General features: G+C 45.3%; 2 long non-coding RNA genes across 4 annotated transcripts; both read left to right on the plus strand.

Annotated features, from left to right (window-relative positions):
* Window positions 1-811: 811 nt before the first annotated feature.
* LOC149913951 (uncharacterized) lies at window positions 812-8,409 on the plus strand. Its single transcript, XR_016460761.1, has 4 exons — window positions 812-999; window positions 1,318-1,957; window positions 4,073-4,369; window positions 7,326-8,409. It is a non-coding gene; the product is annotated as an uncharacterized LOC149913951 (long non-coding RNA).
* A 772-nt stretch (window positions 8,410-9,181) lies between these two features.
* Window positions 9,182-11,563, plus strand: LOC149913952 (uncharacterized). Of its 3 annotated transcripts, none has more exons than XR_016460774.1 (3): window positions 9,182-9,794; window positions 9,984-10,107; window positions 10,428-11,563. It is a non-coding gene; the product is annotated as an uncharacterized LOC149913952 (long non-coding RNA). The 3 variants fall into 3 exon arrangements; XR_016460772.1 differs by having other exon boundaries at window positions 10,344-11,562; XR_016460773.1 differs by having other exon boundaries at window positions 9,182-9,340; window positions 10,344-11,561.
* Window positions 11,564-24,562: the final 12,999 nt, after the last annotated feature.

The following is a 24,562-nucleotide window of genomic DNA, read 5'->3' on the forward strand; positions in this document are numbered from 1 at the left end:
ACGCGGCCAAGACAGGACGGCCCCAGCCCCGATGCCCCCGGTGCCCCCGCCGCCCCCGAACACCCACTCGTAGAAGCTGAGGCGGCGCTCGGAGTCCCGGGGCTGCGCCGCGGCGCTGGAGCAGCGCGGGGCCCCGCTCCGCTTCCGCATGGCCGCGCCCTCGGGTCGCCGCGTGATGACGTCACTCCGCGGGGAGCGGGGACGGCGCGTCGCTCGAGCAACGGCCGCGCCGGGGCGCTGTCGCTATGGAGGCGCCGCCGCGCATGCGCTGTCGCCGCGGGGACGGCTTCCCGCGGCGCAAGGAGGGAGGGCGCGCTGTCGCCGTGGCAGCGCGGCCTGCACGCACGGCATGAAGCCCGAGTGGGGCTCGAGGGGCAGCGGGGGGCGAAGAAGGGTGGGGGGGGGAACGGAGAGCCCTCAGGGATCTCCTGGGGAGGTGGGGGAGCGACTGGGGGAGGGCAGAGCTCCGGGGGTGGCGGCTGTGAGTGGGGCTGTGGAGCGGGACATCCGCAGGGAGATGCAGCCAAACAGGGGGATGTGGGCAGAGCATGGAGGTGTGGGAAAAGGAAGACGGGCATCTGGACAACAGCGTGAGAGCCAGGCTGATAGGGAGGGAGGGAGCTGAGGGAGGAATGGGAAGAAAGGGAGGGAGGGAGGGAGGGAGGGAGGGAGGGAGGGAGGGAGGGAAATGGAAAAAGGGGAAAAAAAGGGGACAAGGGAAAAGAAGGAAAGGAAAGGAAAGGAAAGGAAAGGAAAGGAAAGGAAGAAGGAGAGAGGGGAAGAGGGGCAGAAGGGAAGAAGAAAAGGGAAAAAGTTCAGAGCTTGGCCTGGGTGGTATTGCAATGTAGAAGGGCTTCAGGTATCTTATTAGGTGCACAAGAAGGAGTTCATGCAGCAATAAATGATATTGTTGTGTTCATGTAGGTCAGAGTGGTAGAATTGAAGCAGATGGAGATAAGATATGGCACCAAAGTGAAATACTGCACAACATAAGACGATGTGAGCTGAAACCAACGTGACTTCCTGGCTTCCCAAATTGCACTGGTTAAAGAAGTTGTTTGTGGGGATGGTGTGTGTAATCGCTGTATGTATGCATCCTTCCTTGTAGTGTGATTGGACTGTGGAGATGTATCTCTAAGTATGAAAGGTCAAAGGTGGTGAGAATTAGGATGTGAACATCGTAATCCTCAAAGGAAAAGGGGGGATTGATGTGGGTTGCTCTGTTCAGCAGTAGGGATTAGCACATCAGTTTAAGAACCAGCGCATGAGTTTAGCAAAAGGAATCCATGAGTGATCGTTCTGAAACTTTCATTTCAGCTTTAGTGGGAGAACAGCCTCGTTCCTCCTCAATAACTTTGCATGGGGACACAAATGAATACTTCTACCTTCTGCCTCCATGACTGTGCCTCACGAGAAGCACCAGAGTCCCAGTAGAATACTTCTATCTTTTGCCTCAAAACGCGCGAGGACATTTTCCTCGGGTCCCACATACACTGCTAGGAAAAAGTGGCTCACTATGGCCTTATCAGCCGCTCCGCTCGGCAGCCAGTAACGTCTGAGTGCGAAAACACAATGCGCTGATGGAACTGCATGTTAAGCTCTGCACATTGCCACAGCGCTACGTTCCTGCCAGGGCTGCTGTCTGTGTGCAGGGATAGGATTAGGAAAGCCAAGGCACAGGTGGAGCTGAACTTGGTGTGGGATGTGAAAAATAACAAGAAGGGGTTCTACAGGTACGCAGGCAGAAGACAGGCCAAGGAGAGCGTTCCCCCTCTGATAAATGAGGACAGAGAACTGGCTTCCTCAGACATGGAAAAAGCTGAGCTGAGGTGCTCAATAAGTGTCTTGCCTCGGTCTTCATTGGTGGTCAGGCTCCTCCCCATGCCTGCCAGGACCTGAAGAGAGGAAAGTGGGACTAAAGAAGGCTTCTCTGAGAGCTGCCGCTGCACGTGCAGAGGTGAGTCCTTGGTGAACACAGACATGGCTCTTGTTCTTCTCAGCGCCTCCGTCTGTCAGAAGTGAAAGAGATTGCAGAGTCCCAAGGGAAATGGTGTCCTGTTACTACACTCACTTTGTTTCTTTCCAGTCCTCACACCTTCTTCTACTGTCCTCTTCTGCAGTTCCTTCTTCACTGTCCTCTCTCCTCTTTCTTCATGTGCTCTCCTTTTACTGTTCTCTTCATAGCACGATCTGCTCTTCTTTACTGCTCTTTTCGTTTTCTGCTCTTCTGTACTCACTTCTCTTCTGTTCTTCTCATTTGCCACTTTCCTCTCTTACCGTCTCTTGTACTTCTGCCAGACTTCCTTTCTCGCTTTTCCTCTTCAGCTTCTCTCCACTTCTGCTTTTGTCTTCTCTGTATACACTCTGTATACGCTAATACCTCTTTTGCTTTTCTCCTTGTCTGCTTGTTTTTCTTACCTACGTCCTTTTTCTTCTTCTCTGCTCTTCTTTCTTTCTTGTCTGTTCTCCTTCTGCTCTTATCCTTCTCAGCGTCTCTTCCCTTTATTCTCTCCGCTACTGCTCATCTCTTTTGCTGTCTTGCCTGTATCCTATTGTGCTTTTCATCTTCTGCGCTTCTTCCTTACCGGTATCCTTAATTTTATCCTCTCTTCTGTTCTTTTTCTCTTCTTCTCCGTGTCCAATGTCTGCATCACAACTCTGTCAGAATTAGTTTTGGGGTGGAAAAAGGTACCAAGGTACATAGGTTTGTACAGTAGAACCTCTTACACTTTGCCTGAAAGGTGATCCAAAGGAGCCCTCAGGAACCAAGACCACAAAGGAGCTGCTTTTGAATGGAGAATTTTCCAGAGTTCCTTCCAGTCGTTGCTCAGAGGAACTGAGGTTTTTATCCTTGTATCTCTGCAGAAAAGCAGGGTGGAGGGAACACATATGGTGAGGTGCTCGGGTGAAATTGCCCTCCTTGCACAAACAGCCTGTTTGTGTCCATGTGATGCACGGTGAAGAGAAGCCTGCTGTTCTGTGAGTAAGCCTGCCAAAAGGGAGTTCTGGCCTTTTTGGCAAGTCTCTGAGGTGAGGTCTTTAGACAGGCTGGTTGTTTTGCAGGGGAAATGCCATTTCAGCTGTTTGTTGCCACGCTTGGTTGGTGCTTGTATGAAAAACATTCATCATCTAGACAAGCAGTGCTCTAGCACCAGGGAAGGGAAAAACCTCATGTACATCCAGTCTTCTCCATGAGCCTTATGTTGCCTTTCCACAGAGTCTCTAAATGCCTGTGGAAATCACGGGGGGGTGGGGGGGGCAAGGGGATGGGGAAGAGATGAGGGGCAATTTGTGCGCATCCTGTGCCCACGGAGCAGGTATTACCTACAAAGAGCTAGGAACCCTTCACGGCATCCTGGACTTGTTTACTTTCCTTGTTTGAGCGTGATGGTTTTGTAGGTACTTTGTGCATTTTAAGTAACTGTCAACTCTGCTGAGACAACAGGCGTCCTAGAGAGAGCCTCGCCGTACCCTTTTTGTTCAGGCTGTTTTATTCCCTCCTGAGATTAAAAGGGACTGTGGTCTTGCTTAGCAAAGGGAAGCGTGTGCATGCTTCCAAAGCAAAGGCAGGTAGGTGTGTGCTTGCTTAGCAAAGGCAGTTAGAGGCATGTGATGCGAAGGCAGATGGTTGCTTGTGAAGCCATGTCAGGTGGTGTGTGCACTTCAGTGCTGGTGGGTCAGAGTTGAAGATGCACGAGCTGTGTGACAGCTCTGAGAGTGGGATGGCCAAGGAAGAAGCCTATGGTCCTAGCCCCCTGGGGAGAGAGTGAGATCACTAAAGGGAGGGAGGATTCTTAGACTCTGAGGGGTCTAGAAAGGGAGCTGAAAGGTTTGGGGCTCCCTTGCTGTGCTCTGAGCAGGCTGTGGCAGTGCTGGGGTTTATTTTGGAGTCAGTCTGAAAACAAAATCTAAGATCATCTAGTCCAACATTTCCCACTAAATCACATCCCAAGGGGGGAACAAGGGGGTTTTCTGTGCAGTTTGAAGCCCTGCAACTCTGCTGCCAGGGCTGCAGCCCAGGGTAGGCACCCTGTCCCCACAGCTGCTGTCCACGTTCTTTCCTTCTCTGCAGTGACCACGACCAGCCCTACGAAGACACTTTACATCATGTCAGACACCAAAGTGTCTGCGCTGACCACGTCTGTGATGGGTGAGGCTACCTCAGTCCCTCTCAAACTGCCAGGCATCCAACCTTCCTCCTCCGCCAGCTCTCCTCCTAGCCCTGTCACCTTTGCCACCTCCCCATGTTGTGTCGTGTCATGGAGATCTGTGGTGCTGGGGCAGGCCTGAACTCCCCTCCCTGACAGCAGACGCGTTTCTGAAATCTCTGCTCATTTCCTCATCCTGCTGGCTCATTCTGTATTTACAGGTTTGTGTCCTTTACTTTTCTTGGGTAATTTAGGACTGGTTTAAAGCAGCTGTATTTGCTATTGCCTTTGTCTGCAGTTACCCTTGTGGGTGATGATGATGGGATATACCCTTTTGGGTTAGGTTTTTATGGAAGGGGAAATGGTGGAATCACCATCCCCAGAGGTGTTCAAGGAGTGTTTAGGTGTTGTACCGAGGGATGTGATTTAGTGGGAAATGTTGGACTAGATGATCTTAGATGTTGTTTCCAACCGTGGTGATCCTATGATCCTAAGGTTTACACTTGTGGATTGTGATGAAGTGTTAGTGTTTAGTGCTAGAGCTAAGTGCTGAGGGTAACCCTTTGGGGTTAGGGTTTCATGTTACTGTTTTCTGTTAGGTTTAAAGGTTAAGGCTTAACACTTGATGTTAGTGATGGTGGGGGTGTGCCCACCTGGTTGGGGGTTTATGGCTTGTCCTTTTTGTTAGGGACAACAGCAGCACTTTTGAGATGGGAATGAGGGTTAAGCGTTAGCATTTTGGATTAGGGCTGAGGAGTATCTTTTGGGGTGAGTGTTAAGGATTAGCCTTTTAGGTTAAGGTAAAGGGTTAAGGGTTGTCCTGTGGAGTTAATGCTAAGGGATGCTGTAGTGTAAATGCTGAGACATGGCTTGAAACCTGATTTTTCACCTGGTAGAAAGGCAGGGCCAACCCAGAGCATGCAATGTTCCAGAATGACAGAAGGGGTGGAGCCAGGATCCACCCCTTCCCAGCCCTCATTGAAGGGTTGGCAGTGTAGGCAAAGGAGATCCCTGCCTACCTGAATCCTTCTGAAGATAAGCAGCTTCTTGCCTTGATTCTGTGCCCGCGGCTGTTGCCTTTGAGCAAATTCTCCCTTGCTGCAGCCTTGGACCTTGCTCCTCTGCTGTCATGGCATGAGGCCTGGCCTCATGGGGCGCAACCCTGCTGACTGATAGATGTGTTGGTTTGCTTGGGGGTGGATGCCGTAGCTAATGGCAAAACCATTTCCTTAGTGCAACTAAGGAGGTAAGTGAGAAAACGAGAGAGTCTTGAGAGGAAAGAGTGACTGATGGCAGCGCTGTACTGGAAGCAATAGAGAGGCTGACAGTGGCTGTCGGTGGCAGTAGAGCGATCCGAGTCTGTGTCTAAATGGTTCTTAGAGCTGTGTCTGTTCCTTGGAGAGGCCAAACAGTGTGGAGGTACTTGTACTCACAGTTGTTTGACTTAGGAATGAAGTGTTTCTCAGCTCATGCACCTGACAGCGTTGTGTTTGCTTGTGCAGCTTTGCTTTGTGCATTGTAGAGCTGTCAGACAGATGTGGATTCATTTGCCACTCACTCAGCAGGAATGAGACTAGTAATACTTTCTGTAAATGCATTTCAGTTGAAAAAATGAGTTTGTTTTGGCTGTAGAAATGGTGTATTGGAGGGATTTTGGTGGATGTGGGCTAACAGGACAAGGATTCTATTGGCAACTGCTTTCTGTGACATGGAAAGGCTGTACTTTATTTTAGGGATGGAGCATGGGATTCTATTGACTCTTATTGAGAAAGGGGGAAATGGAAAGCCTCTGTGGGTAAGAATGTTTTGTGAGCTGTAGTTTGGGTACTTTCATCTAAATAGGACTGTGTGAAAGGGTGTGTGTGATGGAGGAGAGAGAAAAGTGCCTCGTGTTGACTGTAAGGAAGGCATAATGTTAGAGCAGTGGAAAGGCAAATTTAAGAAACTGTGCTTGAAAACTTGAAGTTAGTGGCTGGCTGTGCTAAAATCTTCTTCCAAAGAGTTACTCTTCAAGTATTTCCTGCTTTCTCTCTGCGAGAAACTGACGCCCGTGGCCTTCCACTGCAGCATGGCCGTGCAGAAAGGCTGGGGAAGAAGACAGAGCTGGAGAAAGCACCAAAGAGAGGTACAGATACACAACAGGCATCTGGACTTGATGCACTGTCTTTCTGCCCAGGCTTTCTGTTTGTTCATTGCTGGGACAGTTCTCTGCAGTTTGCATCCCAGCTTTCTCCCAAGTCCTGGCTGCACAAAAATGCAAGCATTCAGAGGAAAAGGAAAAAGCAGAGGAATGGGCTTCTGAGAAAAGAGTTGAGGGGGAGCGTGAGGAGCTTGAGGCAGAGTTTCAGAAAAGTGGTGATTTCACTTAGGATTGCTCTGAGATTTCCTTGCCCTGGGTTATGATTGAGTGTAGCTATTGGTTTCTTGGTTCCTGTGTATGCATTGTTGGTAGACAGATTAGTGTGTGGAAAACACAGCTGAGAATCCGGGACATGGTAATGTACCAAATGGACTGAACTACTGGAAGGATTGTGGGAATAAGAAGAGAACCTGGATTTCTCTTGCACAACAAGCCTGTATCAGTTGTGTCTCCTTTCACTGAGCTGAACGCACGGTGTGTGTGAAGCCTTCTGATGGGAAACCCACGGTCCCACAAAGTGGGCGTGGAAACAAAATGGAGCTGAGGTGCATCTGTGTGCTGAGTCATACTGCTGAGGACAGAGAGGAGCCCCAGCTGAAAAAGCAGCTTTGGTAAGAATAGTGGTGAAAGTAGGAGTGGGTATGGAAGGTTTAGACTGCTTTTGGAGGAAAGGTGAAAGTTTCAAATGTTCTGCAGATTCAGTATGCCTTGGTGTGCCACATCTGCCCGCCCTGTCAGCACTATGTCAGGCTTTTTTTCCTTTCCTTTTTAAGGTAGGAAAAACAGTTTCTGGCTAGGAGAAGAAGAAATGCAAGTCTTCCCTGCATTGCTCCTTGGGCAGTGGGTGCTGATGAGCAGTCCTTGTATGAGAATAATGTATTGTCATTTGATCTGTCTTTCCATTCCTTCAGCAACTGGGGTGTTGATGCAGCTGCACGTATCTCCTGTTTTGTCCTTCTGCTTTGTGTAAAAGAATAGTATAGTATGCAATCTCTGTGTGAAATTTTCTTAAAGTATTTTACTTTATTTGCCCCTAGGAAGCAATGGCTTGGAAATGATGGCAGTGTCACCCAGCAGCCCACACAGTGACCTGATGTCTCATTGCTTGCGTCTGTTAAAAACCACCACGATGAGAAAAGAACGTTTGCATGGATTCTGTGCTGACTGTGTCAGTACAGCCCTTAGGAGTGGTGTGGACATGGCATGGCAGGGAGAAGGGAATTCCCTTCTGATGGGAAAGTGCCCGAGGAGTCTTGACATCCCGTGTGTTGGTGCCCCAAGCCCACCCCATGCCCCACGCACTTCTGAATGAGCAGCACAGCTTTTGTGTCATTCAGCCACCTGTGGCAGAGCAGATCAGGCTTTCTGCAGGCGTCAGCAATCATCCCATCGCTTTCTGCCTTATAAGGAGTTGAAAACCTTTTCATTTTGGAATCCTACTTCCAAGCTTAACCACCTCCAGTGAAGCAGATGTCATTTTTCTTGTATCCTTCAATTCTGAGTCCATATTCTCCCAAAAGCAAAAGAGTTTGGAGGTAACCACCAATAGTTAAGTGAGCGATTTCAGTATGTATTTCTGATCGTGACAATTACTTCAGTTTAGAGGTCACAGTTAATGTACTGTGCCTGTTTTAATTCTGACCAAGGTTGTAGTTGTAGCTGACTTCCCAAGGCTGCAGTACGTGGTGGTGACACAGCCGTGGGCTTCTGCATTTGCATTAATCCCACATTTCCTTGCAGGTCAGCTTGTGCTGGAAGTGGATGGTATCAGAGTGTGAGTGAAGGTCAGTGCAGGAGCAGCTGTTGATGGGAGTCCAGGCTAATGAACTCTGGAGCATCTCCCAGTACGGTACCGGAGGAGGCAGGAATGATGTTAAGGAGCTCCTCAGCAGGAAGGTGGCTCATCCAAATGCTTGCTGACAGTTTGAAAGCCCAGACCCTTCCAGCCTCCACCTCAGAGGCAACATCTCCTTTGTCCGATCATGCAGCACCTGAGCAAGAGGGGGACCTGAGCTGGCTACACAAGAGTCATCTTAACTTCTTTGTTATTTTACTTCAGATAACTCCATTGGGTGACCCTGCTGTTGGTTTCTTAAAATTTGGATGTAGGAGATGACCGCTCCCTTTACATCTGATGGAGGCCCAGAAGTGATGTGGGCACTCACAGAGGTCACAACTGTTGCTGGGGTAGGAGCGTTTGTCCCACAGCTGGTGAGCAGAGCTGGTGCTGCACGCAGAGACTGGGCTCTGGGCCTTCCTTGAGAAAGATCGCCCTGTGAGAACCCGTCAGAAGCACTGCTGCAGCACGTGCATGAGCTGGGCACAGCTCAGACTGAGCAGGCCGAGTGGGTGAACTGGGTTTGGTGCTGGGTGGTTGCTGGGAGGTGTCTCAGAAGAAAAGCTGGGCTGGGGTGTGCCTGCTGTGTCAGCCCTTGTCCCAGCTGGTGGTGAGAGCAGGGTGGAGGCTGATGGGTGCTGCCCACTGTCACTGCTGCTCTTACCATGTGGCACAGCAGTGCTCTGGTGTGTGAGCTGGGAGGGAGAAGGACAGCCACTGTGCCTGGCTAAGGCAGAGCTGAGGTCTGTTGAACACGTGGATCGTACCAGTGCAGCTATTGCGGCTGCAGTAGGGGTGGAAGACAAAGGGAGTTTTCTTCATGACAGCAACACCAGCCACTTGCTTCAAGGTGTATAAATGTTGAGGAGATGGAGAACACTTGCTGTCAGAAATCATGGCAGCTGTACAGAATCTAGTTGTATTTTGGGGATGGTTCTTGTAACCAGTTGATTTTAAGACACTGTCCTACTCAAGAGTACTTTAGAGTGTATGATAGAAGAAAGCTGGGAAAATGCTTCTCCTTACTATTTTTCACTTGCAGATTCTTTCTGTAGGGATTCTTTCCAAAAGGAGATTTTGGGGATTGAGGCAGTTGAAGAAAGAGTGAAGCCAGGGGGCAGTCCCTGTGGAGAGGACCCCAGGAACTGAGCTTCCCCACCACTGTCTCAATGAGAAGACAGACGCAGTTCCCATTCCTGCTCTGCATATGGAAAAGTATGGCTGGATTTATTTGTTTGGGTTTTCTTCCTTTCTCTCATTTTGAAGGGGAAAAGCTGGAGCAGGGGGAGCACTACTGGTCCTTTGTTACCTCCATAACCGGTTGGATTCTGCATGTGCTGCAACAGGACAGCATTGCCAGGCTCCTTAACCTGCTGGGGCAGGGTGGGAGCAAAGAGCGTGAACTGCCCTCCTGCCAGCTGCACCTAGTTATGGTTTGCCAGGTCCCTGCTGCCCTGAATTTCACCTGAAAGGTTTGTTCTAGCTGCTTGCAGTAGTAAAATTTAGGGAAGAAATGGAAGTCAAGAGCTAAGGCTCTGCACAATAACTTTGCGTGGATTGAACTGTGGCACCTGAAGACTGTTTCCTGAATAATGCTGGCATTTTGCAGGTGTGTTGGTTTAACCCACTGAACTGATGTCTGTGAGCGCCAGTCTTCTCCACCTGAACAGTAAGAAAGCTGGGATATGCCCAGAAATTGCAGCAGTTGCTGTGAATACTCTCCCAAATGTTTGTTTCCTTTAGTGGTAGCTAATGACTCAGCACTGTGATATCCTGTCTCTGGCACGATCTGGAACGCTGCATCTCTGCAGATGTTGGGTGCCCATTTCCATGGACCCTCCTTTCTTTCTCTCCTCAGAAGCAGCACAGTGCGGTTCCCTGCGTTAGGGAGCAGCAGCCAGCAGGCTGCCAGAATGCCAGCTGGGCCTTGCAGCGCGCAAAGGGACGTGTTGGGGATGGACCATCCTTAGCACCACGCAAAAGTGAGTCTCTTCAGTCCTCTGTCATGAAGTATGGAAGAATGCATTTTAAGTATTACTTCTGAGCGGGTGCAGGACTGTAGGGATGTCAGGTAACCATGGTGGAAGCACTGGGGAGGCCGACAGCAGCAGCTGATGGCAGCAGTGTGACAGAAGGCCGTGTATAAGTGGTGGTGCTCAGAGCTGAGTGCATTCCTGAGAAAGGCACTCTTGACTTTATGGCGTTTTCTTTCACCTAGTGATATGTAGAAAGTTAGTGAAGAAAGGAGCAACAAGAACAAAAATACCCTACTGCAAGGGCAACTGCATTTGGATATTTACAGCATGCTAGAGCGTTATGTGAGAACCAAGAACTCCGTGACCTGTAGGATGCAATGTCTTCTGAGAGATTATTGGAGGACTTTGTGGACGGAGACGTGTTTAGCTCACTCTGCATCATCTACACTGCCTAAGGAAGTTACACTGCAGTAAGAAAACCATGCTCTCTGAAAGCACAGTTTCCCATTGAGAAGAATTATTTGGCTGACCACCTTGGGGTCAAACTATAAAGCGGATTACAGGGCAAGTACAAGGGGCGAGACAAAAACGCCTAAGGCATGGTTTATTACTTCTCAAAGTAGAAATTAAGAAAGGGTTAGCTGAACTTCTCCCTAGAAATGCCTGTTAGTTTTGCTGGAATCCTTAGTGACTAATTCAGACAGACATCTGTGCTGCAAATGTCTGTAACTGTATGGATAAAGTTTATGATCTGCACGTCCTGTAAAGCTATAGCTACATTGTCTTTGATTTTTACTTAACAGATTGCAATGTCTTGCCTATGCTATATGAATTGCAAAGCTTGCCTGCAAGCTGGATCATCCAGCAGCTTTCACACTCTCCCTTTGTGGAAATGTAATCAACTCATTCAATGGTGGGATCATGAATGAGTCCAACGAGAAGGCAGCATCAACAGTGAAAGTTTGACTATAAACTGAAATAATGAATTACCATGGTTGAAGCTGAACCAGTAGTCCAGTAATAGTTCTATGAAGTCTCAACACCTACCAGATACTTTCTAATGAATTTAAAAGATTCTTAATGATAACTTCATACTGCATGAGTTGGTTCCTTTACACAGGTTGGTTCTTCCTTAACTTATTCCATACAGGTTTTAGTATCACTCTAGGGATTTTTTTGATAGAAAAGGACTTCTTGAAGGTTATCACTTGTACATTATGCTTTTACATAACATACAGTGTGGATTTGTTCCTAAGAAAATTGCATGAACAAAACGAGGAACAAATAAACTTTCATTTATTTCTTTCAAATTTTTTTTTTTTAAATATGTATTTGCTGACCAACTTCCACACGGAGCTTTTGATCTCCTTGTTACAGCATGTAGATCATGGGATTAGTCAAGGGAAGACAACCGTATGGAAAAGAAAGGTTTCCCAATGGAAACCTTTTCCATTGGGACAGCCTCAGAGGGTAGGACATACATGTAGACAGCTGGGCCAAGCATGACAAAAACAACGATGATGTGGGAAATGCAGGTGGAGGTTATTTTGTTCTTTGTTTTGGTGTGTCTGGAGCTTCAGCAAGAGGATTATGTAGGAGATGAGGAGAAGTGCAAAGCACATGACAATGACAACTCCATTGTTGAGGAACATCAGAAGTTCCGCCGTGTAAGGTCAGCACAGGCCAAGTTCGCCAACTGACGCACATCACAGACAAAGTCGTCCAGGACGTTGGGGCCACAGAAGGGGAGCTTGATGGTGAGAGCAAATAGAATGACGCCATGAATGAAGCCACCGCCCCACGAAGCTCCAGCCAGGGCACAGCATACAGTCCTGTTCACAAGCATGGTGTAGTGGAGAGGTTTGCAAATAGCAATGTAACGGTCACAGGCTATGGCCAACAGCAGGAAAGCTGCTGCTGCTCCCAGGAAGTGAAGAAACAAAGGCTGGGTCAATCAGGCCTTGTAGGAGTTGATCTTAGGATTTGAGAAAAAGTCAGCCAGCATTTTGGGTGGGGTCACAGAACAGTAGCAGATATCCAAGAATGCCAGATTAGCCAGGAAAAAATGCATGGGTGATCCCAGCTGGGAATCCCCCTGAATTGTGAGAATGATAAGGATGTTGCTTGGGAGAATTATGATGTAGAACAGGAGGAAGAAGAAGAAGGGAATTGACTGGACTTTGTGGGATTGAGACAATCCTATCAGAATAAACTCTCTAACTACAGTTTTCATGCTCCATTTTGACTCTTGCAAGCCCTGAAAAACAGACAGCAATAAACACACAATGCCAATATGTTGCAATATTTAAGCAACTTAGGCTACGCTTAGGCTACTGAAAATGCACATCCTGTGACCGTTACCTGGTTTTATGGAGGACCACATCCCTGTATGTAAAGGAATATCAGATTTATTGGGCCATACCATACGGCAGGCCACCATTAACCATTCTATTATTGAATGGTTTTCATCATTATATTGATTACCTGCATATAATCTCTGTCTAAGAGCAGGATGGACGGTCATTGTGGCCAATTTGGCTATTTCCAGGCCATTCACCAGAACACTTTCTGCCCCAGAATCCCATAGTCTTAATAACCAAGCCGGCACACTTTCTCTAGGTTTCTGCCTGAATCGTTGGACTAAGTCCATCAGTTCTGTTGCCGTGTACGGTTGGGGTGTTACGTGCAAGTGGGTTTGAGCGGGGGGCCACTGATCAGGCGGCACCCCTGCTGGTCTGTCCTGTACCCTTTTTGTTTTTTGAGATATAACAGGACGGACTTCTAGTGCATCCGTCAAAATTGGGGATTCAAGATCCGATTTAGATGGTTTATTTTCCTGATCAACACAGTCCGTTGATTCAGGAGCCTGGTCATTGTTTATTGAAATACTACGAACTTGACCTATTGGAAGATGTAGAATTGGTTTTTTTTTTCCTGTTAATAGGCCAAGTTCCTGTTCTAATTTTTCAATACGATCTTTTAAAAGTTCATTTTCATTCACTGAAGTATTATTCCTTATTTCGGCATTGTTTAAAGCATTTAATAGTGGCCATGCCACTGTAGAAGCAGCTAATTGTCTTTCTCTAGTGACTAATGTATCTTTGCCTAGTCCCTGAAAGTAATCCGCTAGGCGATACGGGGAAACGTTTCCCACAACACTTAGGGGACCCATTTTTCAATGATAGTTGCCAATTCATAATAAGGGAATCCCGCAAATCCTGGGATCTGCCCTGGAATTATCTTATCTAGGGGGGTAGTGTTCTCCCCCTTGAACCATTTACAGAAATTCCAAAGAAAGGACATAGTGTAAGTTTCAGTATATTCAGCTTGCCTGCCTGGCTCACCAAGTGTATAATCAATGAAAATTATATAAAGGAATATTATATAATTTAATAATATTAAGATGTTATAGTAATGGAATAAGCAAGAGAGTTAGGCACAGCGAGACAAAGAGAATAAATAGAAGGCTCACCCGTGTCGTGGGCTCGCTCAGGAAAGACCAGTGGAGTGGATCTTCTGAAGAGAGAGAGAAAGAGAGAGATCCTTCCCCACTGGTAGTCAGCTCTTGAATGGATCTAGGAGAGGTGCAGCCAGGCTCCACCCCTTCCTGCAGCACAGGCGAATTGCTTTCACCTGTGCTCCCAGGGCTGCCTCATTGCTCGCCTCAGGTGACTAATCAGAGGTTCAGGCCGTGACTCAGCAGTTCCCATACACTGAAGTAATCTACCTGGACTTGTGCAAGGCTTTGATACGGTCTCACTCCACATCCTTATCTCTAATTTGGAGATACGTAGATTTGAAAAGTGGATTAGTAGCTGGCTGTATGATTGCAGCCTGAGGGTTGTGGTCAGCAGCTCTGTGTCCAGGTGGAGGCTAACAATAAGTGGTTATATTAAGGAATCCTCAGGGTTCCATCTTGGGACTGCTGTTTTTAATATCTTTGTTGGTGATCAAATAAATTCTTCAGTGTGGGGGCTGTCAGGCACAGGAAGAGGTCCCCCAGAAAGGTTTTGGATTGCCCCATCCTTTGAGGCATTCAGGGCCAGGGTGGATGTGGCTCTGGGCAACCTGATCTACTGCATGACAACCCTTCCCATGGCAGAGGGGTTGGAACTCTATGATCTTTAATATCGCTCCAACCTAAACCAGTCTATGATTCTCTGAATCTAACTCGGTTCAGTTGGTCAATCTGGGACCCAAATAAATATCTGTATAAACATGCCAAGGCACCCTAACAGCCTAACACAAGTGCACATGGCTGGCACAGGATGGATCCCCTTCCACCCCAGTGCAAGGAGAAAGGATGAGGAAAAGCAGACAGGTTCTCAACGCCTTTTTTACATCTGTCTTTAATAGTCAGACCCGTTATTCTCAGGGTACTCAGCCCCCTGAACTGGAAGACAGGGTGGGGAGCAGAATAAACCCTCCACAATTCAGAATAAAACAGCACGTGACCTGCTGCTCCACCCGGGCTGTCACACATCCGTGGGATTGGACTGGATCCACCTGAGGGTACTGAGGGAGTTGGTGGACGTGGCATCCTAGCAGCCCTAATCAATCCGGGAGTTCCCAGGTGACCGAATACTTGCTAATGTGGTGCCCATCTACGAGAAGGATCATCCTGATGTCCTCCTATGACTACATGCCCACCTGGTGGATGAGATGCTGTGGGTGGAAGCTACCTGGACTGGAGCAAAGCCTCTGACACCGCCTCCTGTAGCATTCTCCTGGAGAAGCTGGCAGTCCATGGCTGGGATGGGTACACTCTTTGCTGAGTAAAAAACTGCTAGGAGGGCCAGGCCCAGAGAGATCCAGATGGAGTCCAGTTCTGAGAGGCGTTCCTCAGGAGTCGGCGCTGCAGCCTGTCCTGTTCAGTGTATTCACTGACGAGTCGGATGAGGGAATTGGGTGCACCCTCAGTAAGTTTGCAGATGACACCAAGTTAGGAGGAAGCGTCCCACAGACGGACTGAGATAGGCTGAATGGAACTGGGCTGACTGCAGCTACATGAGCTTTAAGAACGTCAAGAGCTGAGTGCTGCTTTTCGGCTACAGAAACCCCAGGCACCGTCACTACAGGCTTGGGGCAGAGCGGCTGTAAGGCTGCACGGACGAAAAGGGTCTGGGGTGCTGGTGACAGCCGGCAGTGCCCTCCAGTGGCCAAGGAGCCCAATGGCAGCCTGAAATGGGGCAGTCAGGAGCGGGGATGCGATCGTCGCTGTGATTTGCCAGTGGCCCCAGGGGATCTAAATTGCTAGCGGTTGTCCTTGTCCCATCAACTGCAGCCCAGCCCAGCCCAGCCGCTCCCTACAAGAAGACATGGCGGCCCTGGAGTGTATCCACAGAGGGGCACCAAAGCTGGGAGGGGTCTGGAGCGCAAGACTTAACGGGGAGTGGGAGAGGAAGCTGGGATGGTTCCGTGTGGAGAAGAGGAGGCTCAGGGCAGACCTTATCGCTCCGTCCAGCTACCTGGAGGGAGGTTACAGTGAGATGGGACCTCTTCTCCCAGGTAAACAGCAATAGGACTACGGGGAATGGCCTCACATTGCACCATGGGAGGTTCAGATTGGATATTAAGAAAAGTTTCTCCCAGAAGGGGTGGCGAGGCATTGGCACAGGCTGCCCAGGGAAGCGGTGGAGTCTCTGGAGGTGCGTAAGGAAAGGGTAGCTGTGGTACTTCAGGACAGGGTTTGTTGGGCAGTGTTGGTGGCAGGTGGATGGTTAGACTGGATGAGCTTTCCAACCTTGATGATTCCGTGATTCTCCTCTCAGTACCTTACGTTCACAGAAGTAGCACTAAATATACTGTGGATCTTTCTAAAGTGCAGAAGGTTACAGTGAGCTGTGTCTGTTCCATAATGTTCTTTCATTGGCTCTGGAGCATCGTTCTCCAATTGATGTGGATCCAGGGTGGATCCAGGGTGTCCCTTAAGGAGACCTGCATAGGCAGGAAGAGCAGTTGCTTAATCTGACACTGTATGGACAATGTGACTGCCCATATCCCCAGCCCTGTCTGCTTAATGCCACCTGGCACTTGCCTTGCTTTTCCTTACATCAGACTTCTCTTCTAAAGTCTGCACTGAATGTTTCAGATCCTTTGTAGCAGCTGCCACCTGCTCTCCTCAGGGAACACGGGTGCAGAAGGGTTTCTCTTACCTTTAAACAAAGAACAGTAAGCGTAACAAAGCGTAACACAGGTTACCAAGAAATAGAACGTACTCCTCAGCTGTATGCCTCCACTGAAGTTCTCCTTCCCAAAAGATGACTGTACAAGAAATATGTCACGTACATAGATAGGAAATGATAAATATTAATATGAAAGGCATATTAATTAAACAGTTAGCTGGCTAAGGACACAGTGAGACAAACTGCTAAGGAGGGACAAACATTAGCTCCCTGAAACTCAAAGAACTGCACTCATTAAAAGGGCTATAAATGATCAGAGATTAAGGGGAGAGGAAATTGGGATAACAATAGAAACTGCAAAGGTTGAGACAGGCAGCTGGAAAGGTGGCTTCCAACGTGGTCAGCCTAATCAGGACAGGTGGAAATACCTGTAAAATGAGGGCAGTTACATGCACAGAATGAGAGAGAGTTGTCAGTGCAAGAACAGCGGAAGATTGGTATTTCTTTCCATACAGTGAATATCCATCCTGAAAGGTCACGTTTTCTCATGATAGAAATTCCACTTATTGTGTGCGTGTTTCACTGACAGGATTGAACCAGGGCAGCTCATGAGGAGGTGCTGAGTGTTTGAAAAACACTGAAGATGACTTCAGGTTTTCAAGCAGAGCTCCACCGTGTGACCACAAGCAGCCGGTGCCATCTCGAGAGGCCCTGGTGTTCCTGAGGTACCTGCCTGGGACTAACAGTTGTCAGAGAGAACCTGCAGGAGACCAGAGCCCTTTGGGACTGCAGATGGAGCCTGGAAGGAGAGCCCCAAGGGATCTGATTGCTAGCAGTTGTCTTTGTCCCTGTACTGCAGCCCAGCCCAGCACACTAAATCCTCCCCCCCACAATAAGACAGTGGATCGTTGGGGATGATCCACAGTTGAAGTGGCCACTGGAATCCAAGAAACTCTTCCTGGTTCTTAGTAGATATCCAGATATCCACGAAACGTGCTGGATTATCTGTGGCAAACTCAGACTGAAAGAGTTGAGTGCAGGTCACGCCAAGTAACTGTGGTAGAATCCATTATTTGGGGAGAACATCTCCTTCCAGCTAGGGAAGTTAAGTGGAACAGTGTGAAAAGATCCATCCAGCCAATCCTCTGAGTAAGGGAAAATCAAATGTTGGTTGGGCTTGATGTTCTTAGAGGTCTTCTCCAACTTCAGTTCTTCTGGGATTCTAGGACAATAGGACTCTGGGATTCGGGCATGATATTAGGATTCCCCCCTTTGGGGCTCGGTGCCATTGGGTTCCCAGCACAGTTATTTTTGATCCTAAATCTGCAAAACTCTACTGTTTGAGGAGTACCATGGAGCAAATGAGGAAAATCACCAATTTTTATGATCTTCAAGATAAGAAGTCCCCTCTATGTAAAAACAAATAAGAAAAAAAAAAGAAAAAAAAAAACACATGCTAGAGAGTACATTAGAAAAGAATTAAGCTTTCAAACAGAGCATGTTTTCAAAGAGATTTTCAAATGTTTTCACAGTTCATTTCCCTCACTCTCCATTGTTTTAATACAAGTACTGAGACATGCACCTGTAATATCAGAAAAAGTAAATACCAAGCTATGCTTGCAGATGTTGAACTGTGACTATGCTGGCTGAAGATCAATTACATAGAAATTGTAGAAATATCCAGAATAAAAATATCTAAAGAGAAACAGAGAAAAAGAGGGTTGGATGCTTCGGATAACTCTTAAGTGTTCTATTCACTGTCACAAACAAAGCTACTAAGTTTACAGTGACTGCTGATAATTTTCTCAAATCTGTGATTCTTTTTTTCTCCAAAATGAAAAACAATTTTAATTACAATGATTTAATACAGTTGCTACAAATATGAGAACATGATTAGACAAAACATATGCTTCAAAATGTTTCTTCCTATCTATCATTTAATATTTTTATGCAGTTCCATCACTTCTATGGTCATAGAAGTCCATCTTTTCATTAAGACAGTTTAGTGAACATTATTATTATGAGTAATAAAATATTATGAGAGGTTGGCAAAGAACCATTTACATGGATTATGAGACCACATAAGTATCTTCACAATTTAGGTGGAAAAAAAAAAGTGTAAAAGAATAAATATGTATTCATATGTTTACATACATATGGACATATAGTTCATTCAGCATAGGGAGTTCCAGTGGCCATCAAGACACTTCATCAGTTTTTTGATCGTGAAGGTTTGTTTGTTTGTGAGCATAGGCTGATGAAACAAAATGTCCAGTATATCTATCTAGTGGCACTGGACAAAAGAAAATTGGTTAGGTTCCACACAAGTTAAATAGTGGCTTTCTTATCTACTTTAAATATTCCCTGTGATATTTTGATGTAATATATAGTTTTGGAGAGAATGGAGTTTCTGTGAAGTACATATGGCAACCATAGGAGAGAGTGATGGAGATATGAATAGTTGGTAGCAATAGCATGACAATGGCAAAGGAAATTACAAGTATCACAGAAATTTTTCTAATGATGAATACAGCTGATGAATGTGGAATTAATAGTGAAGAGGAACAATGGTTTCACTTAAAGTCACTACAGGCAAATAGGATTAACTTGTCAAAATCTGTTCAAGCTCTAATTTTTAGCACTTCAATATTTTCAAAACAGTTATTGTAAATATTCCTTTCAAATACTTATGGCTTAAGCCTTAACAGCATCTCCAAGTCTAATTTTTTTTTCTCTTGTAAATATTCACATGACCAAGATTTTGTTCACTGTACTATCTAAGGAGTAAATAATCTCCATAAAAAAATGTTCATTTCTTCATAAAATGATAAGGTCTGACTTGTTTATTTTTCTTCTTTTCTCTCCTTCCTTAAAAAAAAATCAGTCATACATCAGAATACTCTAACAGTAACATTTGACATAGCAAGATAGAACTAGTCCATGAGCAAAGGTATCAGTGACTCCATTCCACTCATGCCATAAGATTTCAGCACCCAGAAGTCCTCATAAGATTATCTTAAAAAGTGCTGTCAAAGACTGTTCAATAGGAATGCTACTGTTTTTTTTGTTGTTGTTTGTTTGTTTGTTTGTTTGTTTGTTTTGTATGCATTAATCTGCTGCAGTATTGTGATTGAAGGAACTATTCGTATGGCAATGATTCTGCAGGAGCTTATTATGAACTTCAAAAATCAGTGATGAAATACAATATATATTGTAGCAGTCATGGCCTCCAGATGCCTTGAATTTGCTGATTGTCTAAAAAATTCATAAATGGGAACATGACGAGAGACATCTATCTATCATGTCTCTTTACTCTCTGTCTCAAAAAGAACTTGAATATAAATATTCCATCAGCTTTGCATTAATGAATTCAGTGGATACTTTGCCTTCTGTAACATTACTTTCTTTCCTATGACTTGCTTTTTGATAAATTTTTCCTATGGCTTGCTTTCTGATAAATTATGTCACTGCAAATGTAAAGATCCTTTCTCCTCTTTTGAGTGTATTAAATATATTATATGTACCTGAAACTCTACAAAGGGGATGGGGGGCAAAATGCCTCCTATACTGTCAGAAAAGAGCAAGTCTGACACTGCCTTATGACACTAAATATGGACAAGTCTCTGGAGCTGGACAACTCAGAGTCCTGAACTAACTGACTGATGTGGTTGCCAAGCTACTCTAACTCATTTCTGAATATTCATGGCTGTCAGGTGAAGGTCCTGGCAAGTGGAAAAAGGAATCATCACTCCCATTTTTAATAAAGGGAGAAAGGAAAATCTGGGAGACTATCGACCAGTGAGCCTTACCTGTGCCAGGGAAGATCACAGAGCAGAACCTCCATGAATCTACTCTAAGGCATGTGCAAGAAAGGGGAGGGGGGTGATTCAAGAATGCCAACACAGCTTCATCAAGGATAGACTATGCCTGACCATAGAAGTGCTCAGGTTGGAAAAGACCTTAGAGACCATCAAGTCCAACCACAACCTAACCAAACTTACCCTAATTCTAACAACCCTCTGCTAAATAATGTCTCTGAGCACAGTAAACAAATGGTTTTTAAACACATTCAGGAAAGGTGACTCAACCCTGCCTCTGGGGAGCCTATTCCAGTGCTTAACAACCCTTTCTGTAAAGAAGCTTTTCCTGATATCCAGCTTAAACTTACTCTGGCACAACTTGAGACCATTTTCCGTCATCCTGTCACCAGTGAGAAGAAACCAACCCTGCACTTGCTGTAAGCACCTGTCAGGTACTGGAAGAGAGTAATAAGGTCTCTCTTCAGACTCCTTTTCCCCAGACTAAACAGCCCAATTCCTTCAGTCGCTCCTCATACGGCATATTTTCCAAGCCCTTCACAAGCCTTGCAGCCCTTCTTTGGACCTGCTCGCACCCCATGTCCTTTCTGTATTGAGGTGCCCAAAACTGAACACAGTACTCGAGGTGAGGCCTCACCAGTGCTGAGTACAGGGGCCAAATTACTTCCCTAGTCCTGCTCACCACACCATTCCTGATCCAAGCCAGGATGCCACTGGCCTTCTTGGCCACCTGGGCACACTGCTGGCTCGTATTCAGCTGACTGTCCATCAATATACCAGGGTCCCTTTCTGACAGGCAACTTTTCAGCCACTCCTTCCCAAGCCTATAGGGTTGCCTGGGGTTGTTGTGACCAAAATGCAGGACCTGACACTTGACGCTATTGAATCTCACACGGTTCACCTTGGCCCATCAATCCAGTCTATCCAGGACCTTCTGTAGCACCTTTCTCCCCTCTGGCAGATCAACACTCCCTCTCAATTTGGTGTAGACTGCAAACTTACTGAGGGTGCACTCAATCCCCTCATCAAGATTGTTAATAAAGATGTTAAATAGAAGCGGCCCCTGTACTGAACCCTGGGGGACACTGCTCACGACCAGCCGCCAACTACATTCAACTCCATTGATCACAATTCTTTGGGCTTGGCCATCCAGCCAGTGTTTCACCCAGCAGAGCATACATCCATTCAAGCTATGGGCAGCCACCTTCTCCATGAGAATGTTGTGAGGGACAGTGTCAAAGTCTTTACTGAAGTCCGGGTAGATCACATCGACAGCCTTACCTTCATCCACTAAATGGCTCACCTTGTCATAGAATGAAATCAGGTTTGCCAAACATGATCTACCATTTGTAAACCCATACTTACTAGGCCTGATCCCTTGGTTGACTTTTAATTGGTCCATTATGTCTCCTGAGATTATCTGTTCCATAATCTTCCCTGGTACTGAGGCGAGACTGATAGACCTGGAGCTACCAGGATCATCTTTCCATCCTTTTTGAAGATGGGTGTCACATTTGCCAGGCTCCAGTCCACTGTGACATCCCCGGTTAGCCAGGACTGCTGAAGGATGATGAAGAGTGGCTTGGAAACCACATCCACTAACTCCTTCAGCACTCTAGATGCAATCCATCTGACTCCATGGACTTTGGAGCATTCAGCTTCTGGAGCAAGTCCAAAACCATCTCATCATGGATTATGCAGGGCCTATTCTGTTCCCCATCCCTATCTACCAGTGCAGGAGGCTGTGTTCCCAGGGAGTAACAAGTCTTACTATTAAAGACTGAGGCAAAGAAAACACTTAATACCTCAGCTTTATCCTGATCCTTGGTCACCATGTTGCCCTCGGTGTCCAACAAGTCATGGAGGTTCTCTCTAGCCCTCCTCTTGCTGTTGATATATTTATAGAAATATTTATTGTTGTCTTTTATCTTAATGACCAAGCTCAGTTCTAACTGGGCTTTGGTTTTTCTAATTTTCTCTCTGTACAGCTTCACTACATATCTGTAATCGCCTGGAACAGCTTGAAAAGCGGGCTCATGTAAAATCAAATGAGATTCATCAAACCAAAATGTAAGGTGTTGCCACTTGGGTTGGAGCAATCTCAGATATGTGAACAGACTGGGAGAAGTACTCAATGAGAGCAGCTCTGTCAAGTAGAACTTGGGGGTCCTAGTGGATTAAGAGCTGGATGTGAGCCAGCATTGTGCACTTGCAATTTGGAAGGCCAACAGTATACTGGACTGCCTCAAAAGAAGGGCAGCCAACTGGGTAACAGGAAGAAGTTGTCCCCCTCAGTTCTGTTTTTGTGAAGTCACACCTGAAATACTGTGCCCAGGTCTTAGGCCCTGAAGACAATGAAGATGTGGAGCTGTTGGAATCAGTCCAGAGGGCAGCCACAAAGATGATCAGAGGGCTGGAGCACGTCTCCCATGAGGTTCAGGAAGTTGGGCTTGTTTATACTGGAGAGGAGGATTGTTTTTCTGGGGAGACCTCATTGTGACCTTCCAATACTTCAGAGGAGTTTATGAACTGGCAGAAAACCAACTTTTTTCATGGTCTATTAGTGAGAACAGGCAAGAATGGTTTTAAATTAAAAGAAAGGAGATTTAGGTTAGATGATAGGAGGAAATTTTTTATTCACTGTGGTAAAGGACTGGAAAAGGTTGCCCAGAGAAGATGCAGATGCTTTTTCCCTAGAGGCATTCAGTGCCAGTCTGGATCAGGCCCTGGGCAACCTGATCTAGTGGTTGATAACTATGTTCATGTGAGGGCATTGGAACTACATGATATTTAAAATCCCTTCCAACATAAGTCATTCTATGATTTTAAAATGAAAGCTACAACTCCCGTTGACTACAGTATATATTTTTTTAATGTTAAATATTTTGTTTGCTTCTCTTCCCACACAGTTAAAATCTTTTCTAAATTTGACATCAGCACTTATTCACAGAGAGAAATGTAAAGAACATTTTCAATCTTACTGTAGAGGGAGCCTTTAATTTATTTATTTATTTATTTATTTATTTTTGTGACTTCCAAGAGATCTATTAGAAAGTAACGTCACAGATCTCATCTGCAGTTTCAAACATAGAAAAATCTCAAAGCAAGAAGGCAAGCAAATAATTAAATGAATAAGAGCACCTTGAAAGGAAATATTTTGTAATTTTACAAACTTCTCTAGGGAATAGATGTCATCTCTAATTCTCTTTTAAAGTTGAACCTTTTTTTTAATTCACATTGCTGTGTAAGGAAGAATGTGGTTTCCATTTCTGACACACAAAAAATAATGTGTATTTTATCAGCATACTCAAGAAAAATAAGAACAAATCAATATGGCAATTAATGACCACGTATTTCAATATGTGGTTTAATGAGAGTTCTTAATACTCTGAGACTAATAACCAGATTGCTGTATTGTGCAATGAAATATTTTTCTTAAGCACTAAGTTTATGACTTTCCAATTAAACCTTTACTATGAGAAAATGTGCAAGTTCTACATCTGAAATATGTTCTCAAATATTCTCTAAATAAAAGACTGCATTCAATATAAACCTACAAACTTGAAGAAAAATGTATGATTGTAAGGTATTAAGCAACCTTTTGCTTTAGGTAATGTTTCAAAAATTTTCACAAATTGGATTAGATGCCCATGTTTTAATCAGGCTTAAAAAATTGCTACTTATCTATACAGTCAGTTTCTTCACTGACAGCAGGATTAATCTGCAAATCTCACTGGTTAATGACAATGCTTCAATATACAATACTAATTATAGGGCTAAAAACTTTGCTCCTGCTGAATTCCATATCTATGGAACAATGTAACTTTACATAAGTTGCTCCAAATAATGCATTTGAAAACAAGTTTGGAACTCTCAAACATTATTCTGTTTTTCCAAGAAGTCATAAGACAGTGAACTTTTCTTCTCAACTGCGCTGCTGCTGTCTACTGGTTTCAGCATACTGACTCAAGGACAGCCTGATTCCTGCTTCTAAAATCTACACAGTATTTTAGGAGAGGTTTTTTTTGTTTCTTTGTTTCGTTTGTTTTGTTTGTTTTGTTTGTTTGGGAGGAGAAAGAAAAAAAAAGTTCCTATAGACATATAAATGTAAAACATTATTATTAATGTCATTAACAAAATACTGAAATAACTTATAATACTAGCAGTTCAATGCTTCTCTTCGAGGAAAACAAAAGGTTAGGTTTCTTACTTCAGTTGTCTGTGAAGACAAATTTTATCAGTATTTTTTTAGTTGATTCATTATTTCCTTGATAGATGTGTTTTATTTTTCTCCAGAAATATGCAGTCAACTTTTCATCCAGTAACAGAAATAATTTTGTTAGCCAACTATGCTTTTCCTCACATTTAGTTTCAGACTCCAAATTCATCTTGTAACGTGCTTACAGTGCATTAGATATCAATTTAATTAAAAAAAAAAAAAAAAAAAAGGAAACAAAACAAAAACCTAAAACCTTTTGCTTGTAAATATTTTTGGCTAAAAAAAAACAAAAAACAAAA

Source organism: Phasianus colchicus, chromosome 32 (assembly GCF_987193195.1).
Source record: "Phasianus colchicus chromosome 32, bPhaCol1.hap1.1, whole genome shotgun sequence".
In the NCBI taxonomy this organism is placed as follows: domain Eukaryota; kingdom Metazoa; phylum Chordata; class Aves; order Galliformes; family Phasianidae; genus Phasianus; species Phasianus colchicus.